This window comes from Danio rerio, chromosome 6, assembly GCF_052040795.2.
Source record: "Danio rerio strain M-AB ecotype USA chromosome 6, GRCz13ab, whole genome shotgun sequence".
NCBI classification, from domain to species: Eukaryota; Metazoa; Chordata; class Actinopteri; order Cypriniformes; family Danionidae; genus Danio; species Danio rerio.
This window is the reverse complement of record NC_141026.1, coordinates 48,450,939-48,471,152: the sequence shown is the minus strand read 5'-3', so window position 1 is coordinate 48,471,152 and position 20,214 is coordinate 48,450,939. Positions and strand designations below refer to the sequence as shown.

The 20,214-nt window shown below is 36.7% G+C and overlaps 2 protein-coding genes across 9 annotated transcripts in view; one reads left to right on the top strand and one right to left on the bottom strand.

Annotated features, from left to right (window-relative positions):
- The window catches only part of camk1a (calcium/calmodulin-dependent protein kinase Ia), a 52,671-nt gene that overhangs the window by 6,424 nt on the left and 26,033 nt on the right, over positions 1-20,214 (top strand). The window lies entirely within an intron of this gene.
- Positions 119-20,214, bottom strand: part of LOC555793 (actin-associated protein FAM107A) — a 58,402-nt gene continuing 38,306 nt past the window's right edge. For 3 of the 7 annotated variants that reach the window (XR_015494091.1, XR_015494090.1, XR_015494098.1), the window contains one exon: positions 119-4,715. The gene's annotated coding sequence lies outside the window, so the exon portion shown is untranslated. Of the gene's footprint in view, positions 4,716-11,657; positions 11,736-20,214 lie in introns of all 7 variants that reach the window. The other 4 variants (XR_015494095.1, XR_015494092.1, XR_015494094.1 and 1 more) reach the window with 4 other exon arrangements.

Sequence of the window (20,214 nt, the reverse complement as noted above, 5' to 3'; positions counted from 1 at the left end):
GTGCTGTATAAGTTGGTGGTTAATTCCACTGTGGCGACCCCGAATTAATAAAGGGACTAAGCCGAAAAGAAAATGAATGAATGAATGTTTTGCTGTAAGAGTAGAATTATTCAGGTAATTACTACATCAATTCAGCTTTATTTGTATAGCGCTTTTACAATGTAGATTGTGTCAAAGCAGCTTCACATAAATGGTCATAGTAACTGGAACAGTGTGGTTCAGGTTTTAGTGTTTAAGTTCAGTTCAGTTCAGTTTAGCTCAGTTCAGTGTGATTTAATCATTACTGAGAGTTCAAACACTGAAGAGCAAATTCATCGATGCGTAGCTCTACCAATCCTGAACAATGCGAGGCAGTGGCGACAGCGGAGAGGGAAAAAAAACTTCACCTGATGGGAGTGAAGAAAAAAAACCTTGAGGGAACCAGACTCAGTTGGGCACGACCATTTTAATTTCTCCGCTGGCCAAAAGTCTTGTGCAGAACTTCATTCGCCGTGGTGGAGGCTGGAAGATGGCCTCAGCGAAGACTCGTCTGTCCCTGGGACGCCGCTGGAATCAGACTGATGTTCTCCACTCCCCACGACCATCAGCGCAGCAGCAGCTCAGGATATGGCCTGGTCCCGGATATGGAATCCTTGGGATCATCACGTCGCTGGTCTTGGATCCAATCAGTGACTCCGCATAATCTGAGGACCTCGGGATGAGTATCCCCAGGTGAAAATAGAGAATAAAGAGAATAATTAGCGTAGCTGCTGTTCATAGTGTATATAAGCAAGATGCAGAAGCCTGTGTGGAACCCGCTAGGTGATGCATTGAGTGTATGCTTTACTAAACAGATAGGTCTTTAATCTAGTTTTGAACTGGGAGAGTGTGTCTGAGCTTCGGACGTTATCAGGAAGGCTATTCCAGAGTGTAGGAGCCATGAAAGAGAAGGCTCGACCTCCTTTACTTGATTTTGCTATTCTAGGTACTACCAGAAGCCCTGAATTTTGAGATCTTAAAGAGCGAGTTGGTTTGTAGCGAGACAGAAGGTTGGTTAGATAAACAGGAGCTAGATTATTTAGAGCTTTATCGGTGAGAAGTAATATTTTAAATTCAATACGAAACTTAACAGGCAGCCAGTGTAAGGAGGATAAAATAACATCAATTGTTATAGTAACCTAAATTATTGTAAGTTCTGTAAATAGTGTTTTGAACCATACAAATTTAAAGTGTATCATGCTGTATGTATTATAGCATTTACAACTCTTTGATAACGAATGCTCAAGAATACTGTAGAATTAACTAGTGAACTGATTAGCTGTAATAAATACTGTAGTATACTTTAGTTATTACAGTTGTAAGCTGTGGTGTATTAAAGTATACCCTACAGTTGTAGAAGTAATATTCATTCATTCATTCATTTTCTTTTTCAGGTTAGTCCCTTTATTAATCAGGGGTCGTCACAGTGAAATGAACCACCAACTTATATCAGCATATGTTTTATGCAGTGGATGACCTTTCCAGCTGCAACCCATCACTGGGAAACACTCTCATTCTTTCACTCTCATTCACACACACACACACACACACACACACACACTATTGACAATTTAGCTTACCCAATTCACCTAGCGTATGTCTTTGGACTGTGGGAGAAACCGGAGCACCCCGTATATCCACGCAAACACTGGGAGAACATGCAAACTTCACACAGAAATGCCAACTGACCCAGCAACCTTATTGCTGTGAGGCCACTCTGTATAAGTATTACAAGTAGTATTTTACTACATTTGTTGTTTTGCCATAGTAACAGATTAATTCAAGTACTTTACTTTAATACGATTAAAAACACTGCAGTATTTACTATAGTATTTTTCATGTGAATGATATGTCTAATGCGACACCTGTGAAGTTGTCCTAGACCTGAATGCAACACGATGCTTCTCAACCATCAACAAGTATTCTTCTCCCTAATGTTGCTCTGTAGCTTTCTTAATCTCCTTCATTTGTTTTAGTCTGTTGAGAATAACAATATGTCATGTTGGCATTCTAAAAACAATTTTCAGAATATGCTGGCACTGAGTGGCGTCTGAAACAGAACTCATCCATTTTCTGTTGGAGCAGTTGCCTCTTTTTCTCACTTTGCCGGGTGTGATTAACGACACCTCGGCGAGGCACGCAGCAGGCTTTCATTAGCCGTCAATATTGAGAAATTGTAAAATTTATTTTCACATTTATATACAGCGGAGATACAAATGACAAAATCTACAGTTTTCAATATTTCAAGATCACTTCTTGCTTAGTCATGTTTGAAGTTATCCTAGCTGGGAAAAAATGCAATTTTACAAATAAAACCTCAGTATAACAGTATGAAATGTTTTCACGACACATCATCAGCCACCATATTGCAGAGCAGAACATCATCAATGCCACTGAACCAAATATAATGTGCATTTTGCTGATTACTGCTGCTGAAAAATATCGATTATTGTCACATTTTGGCCTTTATTAATCTGAATATGACATTTAGGGCCCTATCATACACCTGGCGCAATAAGGCAAAAGATGTGTTTGGCATGATTTGTTGCTATTTTCATTTGCGCCACGTTGTTTAAATAGCAATTACATTTACGCTGCTTTGTGGACTGGTCTAGGAGTTGTGTTAAGGCGTAGCGCATAGCTTTTTTCAGTTTATTCATGACAGTTAGCCTTTATATAATGTTATTATTATTAGCAGTATTATTTATTATATGCATATTTATATTTGTTTTAAAAAAAACAAGTTTAGATTTGTCCACCTGTTGGATTTTGGAGACACATGTATCACTATATTGGAATAGGAAATGTGTTTAGATATAACTATTTTAACTATTCGATATAACTACTCAATATTATTGTTCATTTATTCATTTGCTGGAAATTAGAACTGAATTTAGAAATAGTTTGAAACAAATCTTTGAGCTTAACAAACGAAGTTAAAAATGTAGACTAATAGATGTCTTTAGTGGAGGACTGAGTTTCCACTGTTTCGTTATTCACGAAAGTAAAGGAGTAAAGAGTAATAGTAAAGTAAAGAGGGCGAATGGATGAGGCTAGTTCTTTATCGTCTTTATCCTCTGTTTAACTGTTTTCTTGCTAATGAAGCTTTCAGTTTTTCCACTTACACAGTCTGCCTTGTAAATAACAAATGCGCAACTAAATCTTAAAGGAAAGGGAGATGAGCCTCTGATTGGTTAATGCAAGTTATGCTCAAAACATACCCATAACTATAGGGCTGGGCCGATAAATGATATCATATCGAATCGCGACAAAATATATGTCAATAACAATGGAATTTTTTACTCTATTTTGATACAAGAGCCAATCACTTATCAGAAATGTGCATCGATAGGAATCTAAATGTGTGTTGATATTAAAGATGGATTGAATTTTTGGCTACCGAAAATTTATCAGCCAAAAAATATGTTATGCAATTTAATGGACCCTCTAATTTTTGTGGCTTCAGTCATTGTTGGGGTACTCCTAAATCTAAAGGCATTAACAACTGATATCTAAATATATATTATCAATGTTCAATATGGAAAATAATTATTAAGACTGCTTCTTTGCCATATTGCCCAGCCCTACCCATAACTCATGAAGAGAATAAGAACAACCCTGTTAGACCATACACCAGAATGCAGAGCAAATTTTTCCGTCCCTTAAATAGCAAAGGTGGATTTATATATGCCCTTAATGCTTCTGCACCATGCACTTTAGACTTTGTGCCTAGATCACTAAAATAGAGCCCATAGTGTTTGAAAGACTTCAAAAAGTGATAAAAAAAATCAAGCAAAAAAAAAAAAAGCCCATTAAATTAATTTTATCAAAATATTTGATTTTTCTGCCAAATTAATTATTCTCTAGTAGATTTTATCAGTGTACACATGTTTCCCATGGTTTAGACCCGGGGTTCCCAAACTGTTCAGCCCAAAATAACAATGCCAGTGACTCGCGACCCCCAATATTCTCTGAGGTGGCTATAGATAAATAATCTTTGCACACAACGGCGCACACATACCAAAAGGCCCAAGTCTATTAATCATTTAATTTTGGTGTACGCCACTCAGAGTTAGTGCCTTGAAGGTGTCAGAAAGTTTAACCTGGTGCCATAAAATCAACATGCTACATCTTTTTATTATTAATATGTTACCATTGTTACTATTAACTACTATTTTGTTCTTCAGTAGGCTATGAATAAAATATGGTCATTCTAATATAGGTGAATAAATAAAATTATTAGATTTTTGGAAATCGATAAGCAACCCCCCTTTATTGTCCCGTGACCCACTGCAGGGTCCCGTCCACCTCTTTGGGAACCATTGGTTTAGACAGAATAAATAAGCAGGACAATGTACTCAGTAGTAGATTACTGTGCAATAGATGCCATTGATTACATCTGAATATATCCATCATAGCCTCACATGCATGTAACTGACACAATTGTTACATAAGTGAAAACACAGGCACTCGGTTCAGCACTGCAGCTGGACTGGATATATCGTATCTAATTTGACACAGTACAATGTCACAAAATTTAAGAGAATTTGGGACTGACATCAGCAAAAAAGGAACAAAAGGCTAAACTAACCTTTATCGAGGAGCATGTTGTGTAGACAGAGAGCTGGTAAAATTAAGTTAGAGGTGAGATGTCATGGTTGTGGTGTTTTCGGTAGCAGGAGTTGGGTTTCTTATGGCTACAGGGCAAAACGAATGCAACTTTTCATCAGAAGTTCCTTCCCTGCATTCTTCACCCAATCAGACAGCAATGTTTATGCAGGAAAACAAACATTTTCACACAGCAAAACAGATAAAGCAGTTTCCTGAAGCTGTAAATATTAAAATGATGAAATGCAACCTAGAGTACTGATCTGAACCTGATTGAAAATCTTTGGAAACTGCTTGGTGACAAAGATTTGGATAACTAAAGCTACAGTCAGTGAACTGTGGAGTAGACGAAGAAGAGCTGATCAAGATTACAGCAGAGCAGTGTGAGAGACTAATGATGTCCTGTAAGAAACTAGAGACACTAGTGACATCTTCGAGAAACTAGAAAAACTATTGATGTCTGTAAGAGTTTAGTGATGTCTACTAGTGATGTTTAATGGAGACTAGTGATGTTTACTAGAGACTAGTGATGTTTGTGAGAGACAAGTGATGTTTGTAAGACACTAATGATGTTTACTAAAGATGTTTACGAGACACTAGTGATGTTTGTAAGAGACTAGTGATGTTTTTAAGAGACTAGTGTTGTTTGTAAGAGACTAGTTAGGTTAGGTTAGGTTAGGTAAAACTTTATTTGTCCCCGAGAGGAAATTTGTCTTGGGCATAAAAGGTGCTTCAACATTGTCTAAACAGACAGTAAAAATAAATAAAACAAAACAAATAAGAACAAACAGTTAAGAACATACATTGTTTACAGAATAAGACCGTATATAAGTATAAATATATAAAACACAGAACCCAGTCAAGTGCTAGCGTACTACAGGAGCAGTGTTATTGGTAGAGTTCAACAGTTTTATAGGGTAGGAACAGAGGTAGGAACAAACGAAAGCTTCAGTCTATTAGTTTTACAGTGATGTTTACTAAAGACTAATGATGTTTACTAGAGACCAGTGATGTTTACGAGAGACTAGTGATGTTTGTTAGAGACTAGTGATGTTTACTAGAGACTAGTGATGTTTGTGAGAGATTAATGTTGTTTACTAGACACTAGTGATGGTTACAAGAGACTAGTGATGTTTGTGAGAGACTAATGATGTTTACTAGTGACGTTTGTGAGAGACTAGTGATGTTTGTGAGAGACTAGTGATGTTAAGAGAGACTAGTAATGTATGTGAGAGACTAATGATGTTTACTAGAGACTGGTGATGTTTACTAGAAACTAGTGATGTTTGTGAGAGACTAGTGATGTTTGTTAGAGACTAGTGATGTTTGTGAGAGACTAATGTTGTTTACTAGAGACTACTGATGGTCACAAGAGACTAGTGATGTTTGTGAGAGACTGTTGATGTTTGTGAGAGACTGTTGATGTTTGTGAGAGACTAATGATGTTTACAAGAGACTAGTGATGTTTGTGAGAGACTAGTGATGTTTAGTAAAGACTAGTGATGTTTGTAATAGACTGTTGATGTTTGTGAGAGACTAAAGATGTTTACTAGTGACTAGTGATGTTTACTAGAGACTAGTGATCTTTGTGAGAGACTAGTGATGTTTGTGAGAGACTAGTGATGTTTGTTAGAGACTAGTGTTGTTTGAGTGAGACTAGTGATGTTTGTGAGAGATTAGTGATTTTTACTAGAGATCAGTGATGTGTACAAGAGACTAGTGATGTTTATAAGAGACTAGTAATCGCACGTAAGAGACCAGTGATGTCTGTGAGATTCTAGTGATGTCCTGTGAGAAACTATGGCTGTGTCTAAAATCGCCTACTACTTGAGTAGGTCCTACTTTGGAATTTACTTCAAAACCATTAGAAAATACCATCTAGTATGAATGCGAGTATATAAATGACATACTACATCCGCCATTTGTCATGATCACCTGACCTATCAGCGTCAGTTGTGTCGCTTCACTCTCATTTATGAATTCGGACTTGCTACTCGGCTCACATACTGTTTTCAACAAACTATATAGTATAAAAAATATGCGATTTCTAACACAGCCTATGTACTGATGGATCTATACACTTTTTACCAATATAGGCTCATTCCAAAAACGTAGCCCTATATACATTTCTGGAGATTGTGAATTATGTAGCCAGAGCTATGTATTGATGCATTTCATCTTTAAAACGAATGCTACAGGAAGGTATGATGCCGTTCCTTTTCGTGCTTACCAGCTGACTGCTTACCTCGACGGCTTTTCTGCTGTTGTCCAGTTAGCTTGCCATGTACGTTGGAGGACTTGAGACACGGGGTTCAAGTCAGTTGAAGAACGGTTCAATCTGTGCTTTTGAAAAAACTATTATTTGGGTTTAGGGAAGGAGGAGGGTGGGTTAGTCGATTGGTCAGTCAGTCGACAGCAGCCTCTGGTAGATTTATGCAAGAAGAGCATGCCCTAATAGCACTCATGAGAGAAATTTGAGATAGTTAAAAGCGTACACAGCAGCCTCTGGTGGATTTACACGAGAACAGCAGGCATGAATGGCGCTCGCAAGAGAAATTTGGATTTGCAAAAAACAAAAACTGCAGAAAAACATAGCTCCTGGGACTTATTTGGTGCTCTCCAGAAATGTATATAGAGGTATGTTTTCAGAATGAGTCTGGGCTGGTTTTTAGTAGACCCACACGGAATCTGCACGCACAGAAATCCACAGATTTTCACAGCTTTTTAGCCCATCGAGTCTATGTATTTACTTGTGTAAATGTGTGTAAATTTATATTTGTTCAGTTTTTAAATTAATTACACTAATATTATTGTGTATTTAATAATAGTAATATTAAAATGTTCACATGATTTATGTACAATAAAATTTGTAGTCTAGTATTTTCTGTCTTTTTGTAGCTATGTTACACGAGAGACTTGCTTTGTTTACCGAATAAGTGCCTAATTGGATTGCATTGTAAACAGTAAATTAAAGTAAAAAATGTATTATTAATTATTGCTAAATTAAGTTTAAGTTATGATACTCCTAAAATCATACCGCATAATTCGCAGATTTTTTTTTACAAAATTCTCTGCAGAAATAGTAAAAAATGTCTGGCCCTAGTTATTACTTATTTTTAACTGCTACAACCTTTAGACATTTTAGTTCTAATAAACAACCTACAATCATCTCCAGTTTTGATCTTTTGTGTTTTCCACAAAATAAGAGCTTTAGCTGAAGCGCTTTGGTTATTTGGTAAACCACTGTTGTACTAAACTAAAATCTCCTTTATATTTTAAACAACAAAGATTACATAACCTAACAAAGACTAAATAATAATAATAAAAATAATTTTGACCAACTGTATGCCGCGTTGCAAATTGATTTGTTTTGAAGTCATGTGGCGAGAAACCTGCTGTTAGGGCTTTTATAATTCATCTGAAGCCAGTTACTTAGCTAGCAGAGGACAAGAGAGCGAACGTTCCTCGACCCTAAGTGCACACTAGCCCTTTCATGTCGCAAGATATATTTAACCCGCAGAGAGCGTGGGCAGAGCGTGTACGTTTACTGTCACGTTTGGCGCATCTTGGGCTTCGACGTGGCTGTGGGAAAGCGCCAGCGAGAGGGATAAACAGATGGACAGACCGATCTGCCATGCCGCACACTCACGCAAGATCTTTCACCAAAAGCACGTGAGCAGCAGGACGGCCAATGCTGGGTGGGAAGCGCATCGCCAACCTCCAAGGCAGCGCTGAGGGGAAAGTCACTAGCGATGAAACCTTCAGACACACGCAGACACATACACGAGCATATAATATTCATCAGGGGGTTGTTATGAGTGTCTCTCTCTCTCTCCCCTCCCGCGGCCAGAATGACTGCTATTTCAGATGGCATAACATAATCATTTGGGCATGCTTACTTCAGCTTGAGTTCACATGGCCAGCCTCATGTTAAATCCTCTTCTTTGGAGCCGTTCGTGCCACACAATCACCAGAGATACAGACTTAGTGTCACTGTGGCGCAATTGTTATAGGCTTGACCTGTGTTGCTATTTGACTGAAAGCAAGTTTGGATCAATCTGCAGCATAGTCAGATGCCTAGTATTAGGGAAAAATAGGCTTTAACTGTATTTATAGAAGTCAGTTGCAATTCTGTTTATGTTAATGTTATGTTTAGGGATTGTTGAACCTACAATAAGGTTGACTTCCAGAAATTCGTAAACCATTTTAGTTGATGGATTCTATTGTATTTTTCTTTAAAGATGCTGTAGGTACGGTGACTGTCTTCAGAAACCTTATTTTATTGTGCTGGTTGAAAGTCTCTTCACATTACAATAGGGTATATGCCAAAGTCAGGGGTGGACTGGGACAAAAATTCAGCCCTGGCACCGTAGCCACACCAGGCCACATTACCACACCGACACTGCCCCACCCACAGACACACAAATTTTTTACTATTTTGGTGTACAGATGATGAAATAATATGACATTCTTGCCAGATTTTGATTATGTCCAGGTAACCACAGATTGGGTCGGCCCATCTTGTAACCTGGTGGCAGTTGCCGATTGGGCCAAATACTTAACATTTATAGTTATTATTTTTATTATCATCATCATAATATCACATCTAGCAAGAGATAAAAGCTGTCTGCACTTAAAAACAATACATATAAAAAAAAAAAAACTGACCAGCCCACATTTAAAAGTTGGTCCGGCCCTTCTGGCATTTGCCAGAATTGCCAGATGGCAAATCAGCTTCCGGTGAGCTGTATGCCATTGCAAAATCGGCGAGTTTAAGGTCTGTTTTCTTTAAAAATCAGCAATCTCCACTGGCAGATTGAAATCCGATATAAAGTGGGTCACAGATTATACAAGAAGCACTGCATTAAATTACATTTTTCCCTGCCATGTCTTTAAAATATGAACATTTATTTTCAATAGAGCTTCTACGCTAGCCTGCCGATTCTGATGGGCGCGTATGAGTAAACGGCTTTTGTCTCGTTTTACGCTTGAGCTACTAAATGAATGTCAAAGTCTGTTTAATTGATTGTATTTTAATTACATTACAACATTGATGCTGTAAAAGGAATCGTTTAAAATGGAGAAAAAAAACTCATTAACAGGTCACCGGACGTTTATTAGTATGGGAACAACACGGCATATACCCTATAGTAAAGTAAATGATCTACAGTAAATGTATTATTATGTATTTTTATATTCTGAGTAAGGCATAAGACTAAATGTTCATCCAATTAAAATTTGTCAGGCCGATAATTCCCATAATTCTGATAAGTAGCCCAAACTGTCTGTCAGCAAATGTAGATTTGTACATCTGCGCACCGTTTACGTAGACAGATCCGCCATTTGCACGTACACACAAGAGAGTGACAGCAGTAAAACCAAATGTTGAATCAAAACTTGTTAAAATCCTGAATCAATATTGGAGTTACTTTTGCACGCTGGAGTAAGGACGACACCATGGCTGAAGTATTTTTTTTAGACAGGTTGTGTTATGTTTTAAAATTAGTTTAGTCACTCAAAGCTGATGTTGATTGTATTGTACAGTGTTGGGAGTAATGCGTTACAAATGTAATCTATTATAGTAACGTATTACTTTTTCCTTCAACGCAGTAGTGTAAGGCATTACTAATACATTTTCAGTAATATTTTACTCGGTACATATTCAGTAACTTGTCCGTTACCACAAACTTTCCCCCCGCAAGACATTAACAAATAAAAAATACTGCAAGTAAGTAATATTTCCTGTTCGTGGTTAGTGAATATACACAAGTGTTGTCATTAATCTCCCTTTGGCTATTGGAACCTTTTACTTTGAACGCGGAATGATTTCAGCCTTTGAGCTTAAAGAGCCCATATTATGGGTTTTTGAAAATGCCCTTCCATGTAGTTTGTAACACAGCTCTAGGTGAAGTGAAGTATCTAGCTAAGGCTTAAATCTGTTAGTGTACAGTGTTTAAAACTGTTGATTCATCTATAAAAGAGTCGACTCATAGTGCTTCAAACGAGTCGCCTTGATACCGAGTCATTAGGTGTTTTGCCATGACGTACAAACGAAACCAAGTTATTCACGTGCACGCGCAAACCCGGAAGATTTCAAACATGCGGCCCCGCCCTCTGACACACACGCCCTCTAACACAGAAACCCAGACACACACACACACACACACACAAACATGCTGGTCGATTGAAGTCACACTGCAGATGGATTTTATTGAGTCTCTACCCAAAGATGAAACCTCAGCATTATAGCCAAGCAGTTGGAAACTACTGGAAACTTCTGGAAACTACATGCTACAAAGAATACTTCATCGGCGTTTGCTAAAAAACACAAACAGATAAAAAAAACAGACAGTACATTCGCGAGATGGACGTGCACACATATGGCAATATTTCACTGACAAATCGTCACCTTGGAATTATAAGGTTCTGCGTTGTGAATGATTTTGAGATATTGAGCTTTACAGTTTTTACATTCCATAGCAAACATTGTGTGTGTAACCTTTGTTTTTTAAATAAAAGGTCTTAAAATGTAAATAACTTATAAAAGATATCCCATAATGTAAATAAGTTGACATAAGAATATGTCAATAACTCAATTTTGACAAAAATGTCAGACAGAACCTTATAATTCTAAGGTGACGAAATGTCGTTAGCGCATTATTACAAGTCGAGGGCGCGTTCATGTAACACGAGCAAGCGAATCTCTTTGCTCACTCGCTGGTTTTCTGTTCATGGACAATGTATATTTGAGAGCTCACAAGCAGTTTTGTCCACAGAGGAAATCGGTGCACGAGCAAAGAGATGTACCAAAGATTTGGATTAATAGATTTTTTGTTTGTTTGTTTTTTCAGCAAAGATCAATTAAATGTATTTAAACTAAAAACATTTATTTATTGGATTTACTAAAATTAAGGTACGTTATTGCAAACAATTCATATGAACTGAATTTAAGAAAAAAATTCACTTTAGTATTGTTCAACTTAATTTGTTTGTTTACATTCAGCACATAAAAATTTTTTGCAACCACTTACCTTAAAACAGGGGTGTCCAAACTCGGTGCTGGAGGGCCAGCGTCCTGCAGATTTTAGCTCCAACTTGCTTCAACACACCTACAAGAATGTTTCTAGAATGGTTAGTAAGAGCTTGATTAGCTAGCCCAGGTATGTCTGATTGGGGTTGGAACTAAACTTTGCAGGACAACTTTGTTGACACTTAAGTGGCTGCAAATTATTATTTTTTAAATCAGGAGTAATCTATAATCTACAATACAATAAAATAGAAAACAGTTATTTAATTGGTGAAATAAAAGCAACCTGACTGAAAATAAACTGCTAGTGTGTATTTATGATTTTGTAATATGGTGGTTTCTAACTGTGATCATAAAATAGCCCATTTAGAGTGTTTATATTGCATTTCTGTCTAAAAAAGAGGTAGAAAGCAGCCCATTTTATTGCTCCTGAAGTCTAGCCCTGAGGTGACTCGCAGCTTTGACGCTTCCAGAGCTGACAGCCTTAAGCAAAGTGACGCTGCTTGCTTCTAGTGTAGACGTGGTGTTACATAAATTGTTGCATTGAATTGACTGTGACAATTTACGGTAGAATGGCTCAACACATTTGTTTCATAAATGAAGCCTGTTGTACCTTGTTTCCTTTGCAAACCAATCAAAACCTGTACTCCAAGAACTTACTGTACATCTACGGTTTCATAAAAGCCAGCCAGTGAATTTTGCTTCTCACACTTATCAGACAGTAAGCGAACAGTCTGTGCAGATGTCAATTAACTCTATGATTACAGCAGTAAGTACACTGAAAAAAAACGATCAATTGGATTGACATGTTTTACAGTTTATATGGGCTGAATTTAAAGAATCAAATGATTATTTTTTAGTAATGTTAACCTAATATGTTTGTTTGAATTCAGCCTATATAAATTGTTTGCCACCAGTTACCTTAAAAAAAAAATTAGAAAATCCAATGAATTTTTTTTTTAGTAATCTATTATGATCTTCAGCAGTTCGTAATTTTGTTTTTAGGTCTCCTATTGTTGGTTCACATCCATCCAAAGTAAAAAAAAACACTTAAATAGACTCATTATAATATACACTGACACTGCATGAGATTCTTTTTTACAGTCTGAGGCTACGTCTACAGTAATCCAGATACATTTCAATACACTCTTTTGGTCTAAAAACACCATCATTTCACACTATCCACACTATCATTTTCAATTGCTTCCCCAAATTTGTTCATCAACACTAAAACAACAAGGAGCTGCATAATTTCTAACCTGACATTTATTTAGTTTCTGGCTCTTTGAAATGCCATGGCAGTTTGTAGAGGAAAAAGCAGAGAGCACAGTAAACATTCTGTGTCATTTGAAGAAAAGCTATCTGGAGCCTTTGCAAACTGACATTGATCTTTAACAATGCTGTCCAAATGGAGAACATCCAAAAGAACTGCTGTACAATGCCCTCCACCATTTTAGCTGAATTGGTCACATGACTAAAATGTGTCATCATTTCCCAGAGTAAAAAAACGCCTCAAAATGGCATTCACTTTGGAGAGTGTATTCAAAAAGATATATTTTTATTTCATTTCGCTTATCCGGGGCCAGGTCGTGAGGGCAGCAGTCTCAGGAGAGAACCCAAGACTTCCCTCTTTCGCCAGACACTTCCTCCAGTTCTTGGAAGATCCCGAGGCATTCCCAGGCCAGCCGAAAGACATAGTCCCTACAGCGTGTCCTGGGTCTCCTCCGAGGCCTCCTCCTAGTGGGACATGCTTGAAGCACGTCCCTAGGTGGGCGTCCAGAAGGCATCCGAAATAGATGCCCAAGCCACCTCAGCTGACTTCTCTTGATGTGGAGGAGCAGCAGCTCTACTCCAAGCTCCTCACGGGTGACAGAGCTCTTTACCCTATCTTTAAGGGTGTGCCCTGCCACCCTGTGAAGAAAAGTCATTTCAGCCACTTGTATCCGTTCGGTCAAGACCCAAAGCTCATGACAATAGGTGAGAGTAGTAATGTAGATTGACTGGTAAATCGAAAGCTTAACCTTTCGGCTCAGCTCCTTCTTTACCACAATGGACCAGTACATTGATGCATTACTGCTGCCGCTGCACTGATCTACCTGTCAATCTCATCCTTCCCTCACTCGTGAACAAAGTTACTTGAACTCCTCCACCTGGGGTGAGGACTTTTTTTATTGCCTATAAAATGCTGTCTCAATGTAGATGGAAGGTCAAAACAAAAAGAAAAGTGTTTTAAACGAAAATCTATCAGTGCATTAGTGTGGACATGGCCATTTTTGAGTGCAAAATAGTTCCATCTCTCTAAACTCCTCCTACTTTGAGAACGTACTCTGCTCTGATTGGCCAGATTTACTGTTTACAGCAATCACAACAATCTCCATATATTTCTCACGCAAATTTATCGCTTATAATCCCTAAAGTTGTGGATTATCCAGTAAGATCTTGCAAGGAAACGCAACTATTTTACATTTTGTCAGTTCAGTGGCTATAATTCGTATGAATTCATACAAGTTCAGTCGTATGAAATTGCACCATTTTAAAAAGGAGGCATGAGTGCCACGCCGCTAAACCCAACCATCAGTGGGGGATAAGCAATTTATATTAAATTGTACGAATGAGATCATATGATTTCATACGAATTAGCCATGAGATAGCGTTGGACCATGAAGTTTACCTGCATTTTTTTCATTTGTTAAAAAAGATCCATGGCTTAAAACCTACATTTGATCCAAACCACACATTTGGAAACGGCATTTGTGATTTGCCTTTTGATTTAGTGGCTAATTCGTATCAATTCATACGATCTAATTCATACAATTTAGTACGATTTGCTCATCACCCAATGACGGTTGGATTTAGAATGGGGTTGGGTGCCACGCATCCTTTTAAAAATCGTACATTTTCATACGACTGAACTCATACGAATTAGCCACTAAACTGGTAAAACGGAAAATACTTATGTTTTCTCATGAGATTAGGCTGGAATAAACTTACTTCGTATGTTCGACTAATAAGCTGTATTCCAGCTTCATTTGAGTCTGTCTCTATCACTGACGGCTGTTTATCTGCTGTAACGCATGATGAGAAGCAGAAGTGCATTTGGGAATAGGGGCGGGAAGAAGCTGCTCATTTGCATTTAAAGCCACAGGCTACAAAAACAACTACACTACACTCAGACACCAATTCTGGAGGCTATAATAACTAATCTGATGAGTATTTTAAGCTAAAACTTTACAGACACATTCTGTAGATACCAAAGGTGTATCTTACATCTTGTAAAAGGGGTAAAATAGGTGCCCTTTAATAAAATCACGAAAGGCATACTTCAAATATTCTCCATTAAATCAAACTGTTTAATTGCATAGTAGCCCAATGAAACTATCAATGTAAATGAGCGAGTTTTAGCTTTGCACAGACAGGCACGGGCACAGGGTTGTTTTTCTTTTGTCGGCAAACAACGAATTCTACAGAGAGCTGAATGAACTGAAGCGGACAGTGTAGTAGGCAAGATCACTGCAGCTGGGACCTGTCTGCCCTATCAGCAGAAATAAACACGCACAAAGAAAAGCAGAGAGAGAGAGTAATAAATCATGTGAAAGTCCACAATTTCAGGAGACGCTCCTCGAGGTGTGTTGTAATAGTAACGCAGAAGCAATCTGTAAATGTTAAGGGAAAAGTCTTTAGAAAGGAGCTGTCATTCTGTATTATTGGACCACACACACACACACACACACACACACACACACACAAATACACACACACACACACACACACACACACACACACACACACACACACACACACACACACACACAATACTGTAGTAATTTCTGGGTTCCACACAATTAATTTGTGTTGGGGCAATATGAAGAAATTAAGTTTACTTATTAGTTATTTACAAATGTAGGTGGATTGAACATAAAACATTAAGTTTTCCCCAAAAGACCTCAAGAATTGTGTTATTTCAGCTCATTTAAAAAAAATTTTTCCACAAATAATCTTATAATCTTACATTATTCATTCATTTTCCTTCAGCTTAGTCCCTTATTTACTAGGGGTCACGACAGCGGATTAAACCACCAACTATTCCAGCATATGTTTTACACAGCAGATGCCCCTCCAGCCGCAACCAAGTACTGGGAAACACCTATACACTCTCACATTCACACACGCAATCATGGGTAATTTAGTAAATCCAATTGACTTGCATGGCTTTAGACTGTGGGGGACACCGGAGCACCAGGAGGAAACCCATGCAAACACGGGGAGAACATGCAAACTCCACACAGAAACGCTAACTGGTTCAGCCAGGACGCTAACCCTCTAACACCTTCTTGCTGTGAGGTGACAGTGCTAACCACTGAGCCACTATGCCAATCTCTAAATGCAACTGTAAAAAAAAATGGAAGGGTTTCTCTGCATTGGCAAATCTGTAACCAAGCTTTGTTTTGTCTGCGTTCTGATGAGTTTTCCAGGTGGGAAGGTGTTGTTCGGAGGATTTAACTGTATATGTTGACAGAAAGCCTCTTTTCTAAAGTAGATTATGGAATTGGTTTATCCGTGAAGTCTCTGAGTGGAGGCAATTGATTTATTCTTGGGAAATTGTATCTGCTTATCTACAGTAGCTGCAGACCCGGATTTTAATAGAGAGCGATTAAAAACATGGGATACTGTTGACAAGCGGTATTTGTATTTACAGTAGTGCTGGACAAAGATGTATCGAAAACAAAATAAAAATTGTTTTAATTGTTTTGACAGCTTTGATTTAATATATATTTTTTTTTAATTTTGATTTAATAGCATGTGTATATGCTATATATATCAAGATCATGCTTTTATCACATCTCGCCTAGACTATTATAATTAATTATTGGTCATGACTTAAACTGAAAGGAGATAGAGCCTTTGCAGTCGCTGCTCCACGTTTGTGTAACCAGCTGCCACCAGACATTACAAGTGTTTCTTCTCTCTTTATTTTTCCAGACTTAAGACACATTTTTATTCTATTGCCTTCCCTGGCTTTTAATCTTTATTGTGTACTGTTTTTGTCATACTTTTATCCTTATTATCACTTTTATTGTTATTATTGTATGGTCATACAACCAGAGACTATTATGCATCCGTAAGTCGAGGCTGAAATGCAGCGGTGACCGTGCTTTCGCATTAGCTGGTCTTACCTTGTGGAATACCCTGCCCATTGGTATTAGATCTATATCATCTCTGTCTGTTTTTTCAAATCTAGGTTGAAAACTTACCTTTTTGATTTGGCATTTTATCAGTGAGAATTGTTTGTTTAAGCTATAGTTTTATATCTTTCTCTGAGATTTTTATTGTGCAGCACATTGGTCAACCTTTGGTTGTGTTAACAGTGCTATATAAATAAAATTGACATCGACATTTTACTGTTTTAGAATGTATGTTATGGTTTTGTTCAGCACTTTGGCCAGTGCCAAACTGAAGTTAAATGTGCTTTCAAGATAAACTTTACTTACTTACATTAAATTTTCAAATTTTGTACATTTTTGTGCCCGAATGCTGTAAACTCTTGAAGTGCCTTTAAAAGACATACAAATTATAAAGTTTCACTCAGTTGTTGATCAACTATAATTCCAACTCAGCGCTGCATATCCCGCATTGTGACTATTGGTGACCCACACGTTGCAATATCGTTTTCTTTTTGGCTTATTCCCTTTAGTAATCTGGGGTCGCCAAAGCTGAATGAACTGCCAACTGATCCAGCATATGTTTAACCTGCCTAGTTATCCTAATTAACCTAGTTAAGCCTTTAAATGTCACTTTAAGCTGTATAGACGTGTCATAAAAATGTCTAGTAAAATATTATTAACTTTTATCATGGCAAAGTTATTAAAACTATTATGTTTAGAAATGTGTTGGAAAAATCTTCTCTCTGTTAAATAGAAATTGGGGGAAAAATATATATGGGGGGGCTAATAATTCAGGGGGCTAATAATTCTGACTTCAACTGAATATGATACAAATTATGTTTGAATTTAAATATCTATGTGATAAAATTGGTACAGTTTAATTTCTATGGATGTGTATCACATAGACAAAATAAATATATATAATACACACACATATGTTATGTCATAACAAACATTTAGTTTGGATGCGATTATTTGCGATTTATCTTTGCCCTGCACTGATTTATAGTTATAGTTATTATTAAAGTTCAACGTTTGACTATCTGGCAGATGTTTGTTTAGGAGCGATAAATCTCTTGTTGGTGTTTATACAGTTTATACAAATGCACGTCTTGTGTTAACATGAGTAAGAATGTGTGGTACTTTGTTATGATATGTTATGAGTAAGTGCTTAAGCTACTGTGCAAACTAATATACTGTAAATAAAAAGTCTTGCAGATTTACATTTTTTAGTTGAATGAAATAATCTTTTCCAACTTACATCAATCAAGCAAACTAAAAATATAAAGTTTAATTTTGAATAACTTAAAATATGTAGTTGAAACCTGATTAACATATTAAAATATGTTAAATCAATATAAAATATTTGTTGTCTTGACTTTTCTAGTGTACAAAACACAATTTATTTACATTGTTTCCGTAAGAAGATGATCTGTTTTTGATCTGTTTTTCCAGTTTGAAACTCATTTAGAAAACAAAATGTGACGACTGTTTATATTTGTGCTCAGAACTCAAACATTGCTTTGACGTTGCTGTTTTGTTTTCGTCAGAGTGCAAATCTTATTTACAAAGTGAGCATAAGAGGTCAAGGGGGGAAAAGGTTGAGATTTTTTATTTTTAGAAATTTTTGTTTTCAGCAGAGGGATGACTGAAACATCTGAGGTGTTTTTTATCTCTTTGTTGATTTTGAGACAGATGTTTTGAAAGCAGAACTTGTGTTTAGTTTACTGGGACGGTTTTATTTATTAAGCTGTGTCAGGCTGCTGTGATGTCACAGTTTGTTTGTTTTTTCAGTCAGTAGTAACAGCCAAATTTATACGGCTTTCTAAAGGAGTATAAAAGGACAGAAAAGCTCCCTAAACCACATAGGCTTTTAAAAGATGTTCATGAAAAAGAAAACAGGGGCCACTTTTGCTGCATTTTTGTTTAATTATTAAGCACAGCTTGCTGGAGTGAATCTGCGATTCAAAGTGGCGATTTATTTTTCTTTTCCAAAGGTTTTTGTGAAAGAGCTGTCAATTGAGATTGTCAGTGTTTCCAGAATAGAGAGACGTTCACTTAGAGATTATTAAATGAATTAAATATGATGAATTAAACCGAGAGCTAGCAGATGGAAGCATAAATAAGATAAAGTAATTTTTCTGGGGTTAGAATAATAATGTTGAGTGCTCCAGCGCTAAATCTTTGAATGACTGGATTATTGCTTCACAGATTATTCCTCAGATCAAGTGCAGTGGTTATGAAATTACTTTTACCTTGTAAATGAACAGAATCAAAAACCTATTTTACGGCAGAGCAAATAAGTATTGAACACGTCACCATTTTTCTTAGAAAACATATTTCTAAAGGTGCTGTTGACTTGAAAATTTCCCCGGATGCTGGTAACAACCAAAGAAATCCAAATATGCACAGAAAACAAATTTACAAATGAAGTAATGTGTAATAAAATGAAACTATGTAGGAAAAAAGTATTGAACACATGAAGAAAGGTAATGAAAGCCCAGACAGCAGCTTAAATCTCTCAGTTGTTATTCAGCAAGTCTCCGCTCTTCGTCAGTGCAAATATATTCACTGCCTCAGTCCAACATCTACATTATCAGGATGATTAAGATGAAACTAGGGTGGCCATTCAAACAAGACAGTGATCCAAATCACAGCCAAGGAAACCCTCAAATGCTTTCAGAGAAAGAAAATGAAGCTGTAAAATGGCCCAGCCAGTCGCCTAATTTGAATCCAATAGAAAATACAAATTAAAGATCAGAATTGACAGACGAGACACACAAAACCATCAAGATTTTTACACTCTGTTGAAGTCTGGGAAAAACTCACACCTGAGCAATGCATGTGACTTCCTTCTCCATATGAGAAGTGTCTTTAAGCTGCCCTCACCAAAAAGACTTTTATATAAAGAATTAAATACATTTCAGTAGTTCAGTACTTTCTTCTTGTGTCATTCCATTGTTATTACTCATTTTATTGTTATATTTGTATTGTTTGGGTTTTTAACAAAATCTTGTTCAATTCCATGCCAACAGCTCATTTAGAAATAACAAATAATTATTTTTATATTATATTATATTATATTATATTATATTATATTATATTATATTATATTATATTATATTATATTATATTATATTATATTATATTATATTATATAATAATCGTGTCTTCCTTAAGACATATTTTCATACATATTTTTGCAAAAAAAAGTACTAATATAGCACTGATCTACTAATATGCTTTTAAATACTATCAAGAGTCTTCTTATTTACAATAATTATTTTAATACTAATGTTAACAGTGTATTGTTAACATTATACTTTATCATTGTTGTTTCCACTTTTAATTGAGACAAAAAAAAATGAGCTTCATAGCCTGTGTATGATTGTGAAGCCA